Source organism: Maylandia zebra, linkage group LG9, assembly GCF_041146795.1.
Source record: "Maylandia zebra isolate NMK-2024a linkage group LG9, Mzebra_GT3a, whole genome shotgun sequence".
NCBI lineage: Eukaryota > Metazoa > Chordata > Actinopteri > Cichliformes > Cichlidae > Maylandia > Maylandia zebra.
The window spans coordinates 20,554,095-20,561,827 of record NC_135175.1 but is presented as its reverse complement, the minus strand read 5'-3'; the positions used below and the strand labels follow the sequence as shown (position 1 = coordinate 20,561,827).

General features: G+C 38.1%; 2 non-coding genes across 2 annotated transcripts; one reads left to right on the top strand and one right to left on the bottom strand.

Moving 5' to 3' along the window:
* Window positions 1–7,022: 7,022 nt before the first annotated feature.
* Window positions 7,023–7,108, bottom strand: trnay-gua (transfer RNA tyrosine (anticodon GUA)). Its single transcript is given in 2 exon segments — window positions 7,023–7,058; window positions 7,072–7,108. It is a non-coding gene; the product is annotated as a tRNA-Tyr (tRNA).
* Window positions 7,109–7,540: 432 nt separating this feature from the next.
* Window positions 7,541–7,613, top strand: trnaa-agc (transfer RNA alanine (anticodon AGC)). The gene has a single exon. It is a non-coding gene; the product is annotated as a tRNA-Ala (tRNA).
* Window positions 7,614–7,733: the final 120 nt, after the last annotated feature.

Below are 7,733 nucleotides of genomic sequence, written 5' to 3'. Positions count from 1 at the left end.
CAGTTCAGTGGGTGGACTTGAGCCTATTTATTTATAGTTTATAGCTCATTTAAACAACAGAAGTTGTGCTCTAGAGGCAGGCACATTTAAATTCCGGGTCTCCAAAAACCCAGTTTCAAAACCCATCAAAAGCTGAAAGGTGTGTTTTTATTCTATTAAATGATTATTGTAGAATCGCAGGGATCATTAAAATGTGTTTAGAATTTGCAAACTTATGCTGACTCATGCCATAAATCTCGATACACTGCTCACCCCTACATACACTGCCTTTATATGTTAAAAGCATCAGTATCGGTATTGCTATTGGCAATACTGGCAATACAATATTTACTTAGTATCGGATGGATACTGCAGTATCCCCATACCGCTAGTATTCATGGTGGTACTGGAGCTGATCTGATAGTGCAGGTACCTCTGGGAAATAACACAAAAAAGGTAGGAAACACAAATGTGCTTGTTTTCAGAGGATTTGTTTGGAGGAATAAGAAAATAAGTGAAATTTCTATTTAAATATTCTGGGCTTTTGTTTTCAAAGCAAATTTGGCCTTTGCAAACCCAGGCAGATGATTAACAAAGTAATATTGTGAAGAGTTCATGGAACACCTCGTGGCTGAGAATACATTCACAAAAGTTTTTAATGTGACGTTTCACGTGTAAATGTCTAAAATAACACTCCTTGCTTTTTAAAAAAATACCCGCCGCTGCAAACACTACAGAGATGGCCAGCCACAAATAGGCTGTACTGTTTTTAAGTGCACGTTTCTGAAACTGCTTAATCTAGCATGTGACGGTGTCAGTGGCACATCACACATGCAAGCACACGATGGCACACGCTTTACCCCTACTGCTTTAAATATACATCTTGGAAAGCTTTTTCATTCATTAATTCGCTCCTCAGCCATCTTTTTTTTTGCCACACTCACACAAAAACTACCACACACCATGCATGGTGTTATATACTAGCACTGAGCATCAGTCTCAGGAGTTTAAATAAAACAGGTAAGGTGCAAACCTGCAAATTCCCTTCGGTGCCACAAGTGCAGTGTCTGCTTCTGAGAACCCCCAACACTCCACTCCCTGAGGACAATGTACCACGGTATCCCTAATTAATAATCTTCTACTACACTGCAAGAATCACTGGAGTCATTTTATTTTCCTTTACTGGCAGTTTTTCTTTCCTCTATAGGTCTCTTTGAAAAGCAGGTTCATTATGTGCACACACAAACACAAAAACATAAAGAAACTGCGGATTTCTGATAGATGCTTATGATGCTCATATGTAATTTTAATGCTCATCCTCTGGATTGTATTTATGATCAGGTTAAAACTGAAGAAATGAACAGCATGCTTTTGAAAATGTATCGCTGTATGTATCTGGAGCCATCTTGTGGTAAAAAAGGGCCATTACAATGACAGTGTGCTTTTAGATTTAAAACAAAAAAATAAAAATGATGTTCATTTAAACGAAAGAGCATCTCAAACATAATATAAAAATATAAAATAGAATATCTGGTTACTGCTACCAGCTTTCTGAATGTTGCATATCTTCTACAAATACCGCAAAATCTTTCAGTATGACAAGCTAATACAAAGATCACACAAACATAGCTCACCTAATTAAACATTTATGCTTTATGTGGAAAAGAATATGTCGAGATAAATACTACAAACTACATAAAACGATCATTTCAATTGTTTTAAACCGAGGCCCGAATGTTTCCCAATCGCCTCATCTCTCGTTTCCATCTACGCTGTGCACAATATATCTAATTAAAAAAAGAGTGTGAATCACAAGGTGTAACAGCCTAATTGTGACTGCAGTGTCTGTGCTGTGCTGACGTCTGCAATGATGTCAATATGCAGCTGTGAAACATGCTGGACATACCCTGTTTTCTTTCTGCCACTAGATAGCACCCTTTTACTGTGTTGAAGGCCTGCACAAGTTACAGTGACAGCTCCGTAGTACAAGTACAGTACGATACAGTATTATCCTTTTTTGGTAACCATTAAGAGTTGAATTGTTTATTTATTTAAATGTGTAAAAACTGATTTATTATACAAATGTTATTAAGCAATTGGATCAAAACTCAACAATTAACAGATTAGATGTAACACTGACATTCATTGTCTGGCACAGGTGGAGATAAAATATTAGCCAACAACTGCAAGGTTCTCTGCTTCTCCCCTCTGTAACTGTGCTATCTAAGAAATTACCTCGTAAGTTATTTGGCCATAAGGCTGGTATTTTGCATAACAAAAACTTGATTTGTTAACTGGCGAGTGGGTAGTCTCAAATACTTTAATACTGTGTCTGCCTCTGCATTAAAAACTACAAAATGATCTTTGCACCTTGCACCTCTGTTTCCCCCTCATTAAGATCTCAGCACAGAAGTTAAGAAACAGTTTATTGATCAAGCTCCTGTAACGATGCATGAATAATTACCTCAATGACAGAATGAATATTCACAATAATCCCACTATACTGTGTTCATGCTTTACCCTTCGTCTAAACCAGATACCTCCTGATATTTGAACAATCAGCTACCAGCTGTTAAAATCACCCTGCTTCACTATCCTATGAAACAAAGCTTTAAAGGACTGCACTGTTCATGGTTTACAGGCTGTGAGGTTTAAACCAGGCTGAGACAAGCACTTGAATGCTGAGTGCATCTCAGTTTCCCATGACCATGCGGTGCAGCGGTGCTTGTTAAAACAGGCTGACGTCTCTTTTACGTCACCGCACGGCAGAGGATGTTACATAAAGTTAGGAGTGAAAATCAGGCTGATTGATTTCATCTTTCCTCTAATCAAGTGGCTTTATCGAATAGGATGTTAGACATTTATATGTGAGTGAGAGTTATCGCATCTCGTTCATCTGTTTATCCATCTCCCAGAAAGAGTGTGGCACACTTTTACTCTAACTCCATTTTCATTTTCATTTAGTTCAGTTCAGTTTTATTGAACTGATCACAACAGCAGTCGCTTCAAGAAGCTTTATATTGTAATGTTGAATAACAGAGTTAAAATCCCAACAATCAAACACTCCTTTAGAGCAAACACTTGGCAATAGTGGAAAGAAAAAACTCCCTTTTAACAGGAAGAAACCTCCAGCAGTACCAGGCTCAGGGAGGGCCAGCTATCTGCCACGCGTTGGGTGTGAGCAGAAGAAGACGGGACAAAAGACACACTGTGGAAGAGAGCAGGGGAGTAATAATAAGTAGTTAAATGAGGAGTGGTGCGTGTGTGTGTGTGAGGACACAAAGAGTGTGAAGAACAAACACTAAGCATAACTAAGGACGGATTCAGGATCACCCGGTCCAGCTCAATCAATTTGTGGATGACAAGATTGGGATTTTTCCGCTCTAAAACATTGTAGGTTGACATGTTTTGTTACACAACTGAGCCAAGTTGTGCAATTTTGAGCCATATTATACAACAGCATGAAAGGTGCATTTTAAATGAGATCTTAACACAGATGTTAGTGGCCTGTATAGGGGACGGACTCTAAAGCCAAAGATAATGTGGCTACTGGAAAAATGCTGACTGAGCCTTTTTTTCAGAGTCACTCTTTGAGTTTTGTGGGTTGTTTTGAGTATTTTTAAGTAATTTATCATGGCTGGAAAGTGACTCGGTGAGTTTGTGTCTTGATCACAAATGACACAAATGACGTGATCTCAACATAATGAGATCGCGTCTAAGTTGAGTCAAGCCTGACCTTTACTTATATTGTCATGGATCCCAGTCTGTAATTTTTCCATTAATCCCTCTAACAAAAAATATAGAGAAATATTAAAACATTTTCATAGCTTAAATGATCTGTATTCATTTACACACTACTACTTGTGTTTTGAAGGTATGGTCAAAAATAACTTCTAAATATATACACAGCAATGAAGTACTAGAAAACGTTTCTATTTATTACGATTAAAACAAGTAAGCTATATCTACAAAGTGTGACAATATTCCATTATGCCCAATTAGATTTTCATGATATTGTTCATTTAAAAGAAACAGAATAAGGTACTGTACTGCGCTCTTGATCTGCAGACCAGAAGCTATTAAAGTCCGACAGGCACAGGTGAACCTGGAAGCATTTTAGAGGATAATCTGACATGCATTCTTTAAAAAAAATACCAAAAAGTAGAGGCACGCCTCCTCACTGCTAACCTTAAAGGTCACTGCATGTTGAAGGTTCCTGCTCATTTATTCATATGATAGGGGATTGCTTACTTTTACAATGAAGTACCTCTTATATTATCCAGACTCTTGGCTGTAACAGTACACAGGACCACATGTAGTTTTCTTTTATAACTTATCATCACTGTGCATCTGGAAACGCCAGAGAAAAGATCTATTAGCTGGGATAACTAAGAGGACTCACTAAAAATGTAATCAGGGTAATCACCGAGCACTGGATCTTCTATTTCTTGGAGAAAATAAATGTGAATGCTGCTGCTAAATCAACTATAAATATTTGGTGTACAGCTGCTGTATCTCTTTGTATGTAACCCCAGTATGACCTCAGCAGTACTGCTCATAGTATCACAGTATCATAAACAGGCCTGCGTTATCATTTTGTTCTTTTGCAACATTAACACAGTGACGGCAAATCCTCGAAACTGCCCAGAGTATCACTAGTTCAGACCTGAACTATCCAGAAGTTGCATAAATGGATAAAGATCTGACCTTGCTTTTTTTTTATTTAACTACATCCTTGGCATTTAAAAATAATGTGAAGCCTAGCTGATGGTGTCTGTGTTCATTTCAGATGGAATACCTTTTAAGTCTTGCTAATTACTGTTCGACGTTAATATTTCTTCATCCCAAGCGAATCCGCGGTGAATTACTGCTACCTTTAAAATTACTATTCATTCTAGGGTATGATCATACTTTTTCTGACCCAAAGACTCTCAGCTCAGTGGATGATTTAGGACAGATATGGAGATGAAGAAGAAATGGACATTATCTGGAATTGCTCGCAGAGAGTTTTTAAATCACAGGCACTGACTGCTTGCCATCTGCGTGAATACAATATGACTTCCACCTAACTGAAATATTCATACAAGTGAACAGATGGCACCCTTTGCTCTGCTCCCTTTTCTGGTCCCTTATACACTTTCATCTTGCTTATGAGTTTGTAGACATCTTATGTGTGGGGTTATGTGTGAGCGCAGGTGTATTTCATGGCCTTGGCAATGCATGCAGACCTTTTTCACGATTCACGCAAAGCACCGCTTACCAACGCCGAGCGAAAGAGGGGAACAGGAGTTTCACACTGTGCTCTTTAAATTGGCAGCTTTTAGCCTCAAAGGCAGCACTGTCTGGCATTCATATTGGCCTTTCATCTCCAAGTAATCTCCACACTGCTCTTAATTTGTCAATCTTTGTTGGATTTTTACTAACAGGCGCTGCAATATTATGAGTCAGATAGTAATGGCTGAAAAATTATGAATTCACTTCAATCACAAAGACATAACCCAGAACATCTTCTTAATTGATCTCATTTGAATTCACTTTTATCTAAATGGTGAGCATCTGAGCAGCCTGTGCTTGTCGCTAATGAATATGTAATCATGCTAGTTCAGCCTTTTTAGAGGTTACTGATTAAAACTGAATAAAGTGGTGTGCCCACAGCATCACAAAATGACAAAAAACTTCAGTTGTAGTACATCACAGAGAAAAAACACATCAACAGAAAGGAAAACTGGGTGAGACACACATGAAAAGCTAAATGACAAAAATTAGTAAGAGCGGTGTTTTACATTTACATAGACTTGCAAATCACAAGAGATGGGAACTTTACTATTTGAATGTGTATATTTCTCATCCTTTCCCCCCCATTTTATTATTATTTTTTTCACCTTTTTTCTCATTTCTTAAAGTTGATTCCTAACCTGCAAACCCCGGAGGGGACACTAAATGAAACAAAGAGACAAATTAGAGAGTGTGAGAGAGACATTCATTCATTTTCAGTATTGACATCTGTCTAAAATGTTTAAATATGACTCATTGATTCTGCATGAAAAGCACTGTGTGCACATCTATGTGGCTTTATATAAAAGGAAAAGAGGTGCGAGGAAGGCAGATGTCATATTGTATGAGTCAGATGAAAAGAAAAAAGAAAAAGATGAGGTATGCTTAAATGGGTCAGAAGCTTCCACTATGAGGATCCTGCTACGTTCGCTTTGACATTGAGTTTCTAATTAAAGAGTATGTAAATATTTTTTGTATAGGTCAAATGTTTTGAAAAAGTGCATCTTTAATTGCTTCGTTTGCGTGGGACATTTAGACGTGACAAATATTTGGAAATAAAGTGAGGAACTCATACAGATTCATGAAGATGAGCACTCCATTAGCAGAGGACAGGGGTTTTAATTTGTAATTGAAATAATGAGAATCAGTGGACGGAGGAATAACAATCGTGCAACAGCACAGAAATAAACAAAGGCGCTTTATTAGCGTGTGACGCTTGCCACAGTCCTCCACACAACTGTTAATTACGGTCTCTGAGTCATCCATCTGAATGTGTTCGCAGCACCTTTATAAGTCATTTCACAGTCAAACAAAGTGATAAAGTCTGTTTTCATCATGAGTGGAGAGATAATCAAACACTAAACAATCACTTTTAAATTCCCTTTTTGAACAGAGTGCTTGCAGGTGTGATCATTTCTTATTTAACATGCACAGCAGATTTGCAGGATATGCTGTGTATTTGTGCTGACTAGACCATCACTGCAGGCAGTGCAGTGCCAAACATTTTCAAGCTCACTTCTATCTTTCATCCACCCAAAAAATCTACTCGATTCTGTGGGAAAGTTTAAGAAAATCATCAAATCTGTTTTTATGGATTAGCATTTATTTTTAGAAAAATACATTAACTGCCAATACTAGCCATTTTTTTCAACATCTGAAATATGCATTTTCATTAAAAGAAATGATTAGAGAAGCTTCATAGAACAGCAATTCTTAGCAAATTTGTAAAAGCGCTCAGAATTTCAGGTGGAGGGGAAAAAAATACTCTCTCCTTCGAGCCGGAGTCGAACCAGCGACCTAAGGATGTCTGGGAAACCACTACAGTCCTCCGCTCTACCAACTGAGCTATCGAAGGGAGCTGACGACTACAGCTAACCCATGGGTATTTATAAGATCGGCTCGTAAAACGCTTTATGCTCTGCTTCTGCATAAAGTCACAAATATGGCGGACGCCCTGTTCAGTTAACGTGTTTTCGGGAAATTTGCATTCGCTACTGTTTTCCACTTGAGCTAAATGGTTGTGTGTAAGAGTTTCCCCACATATCTCAAGTAACTTGGTGTCCCCCAAAGGAACTTTAACATTGCAAGCCTTTCAATAACTTAGCAGCTATTAAACCCTGTTATTATTCATATTCGTTAGAGCTAACCTAGACAGCTTAATAATGCTACCTTACCGCACTGTATTTCGGCATGATATGCGAAATATATCAAACACTACACCGCAAGATTGGACCGACTACGTATCTGACGAGCAATAAATACACAAACAACGAGTGACTTCCGTACCGGGGAATTAGCTCAAATGGTAGAGCGCTCGCTTAGCATGCGAGAGGTAGCGGGATCGATGCCCGCATTCTCCAATAACATTTTCATTCAATGTAAGGCCTTTAACATGCTAACAAACACCAAAATGTTTTAACTGAATTGTTCTTTTCTGTTTTTTAAAATAGTAGCAGTTATCACCTACATTTAAGGATGCG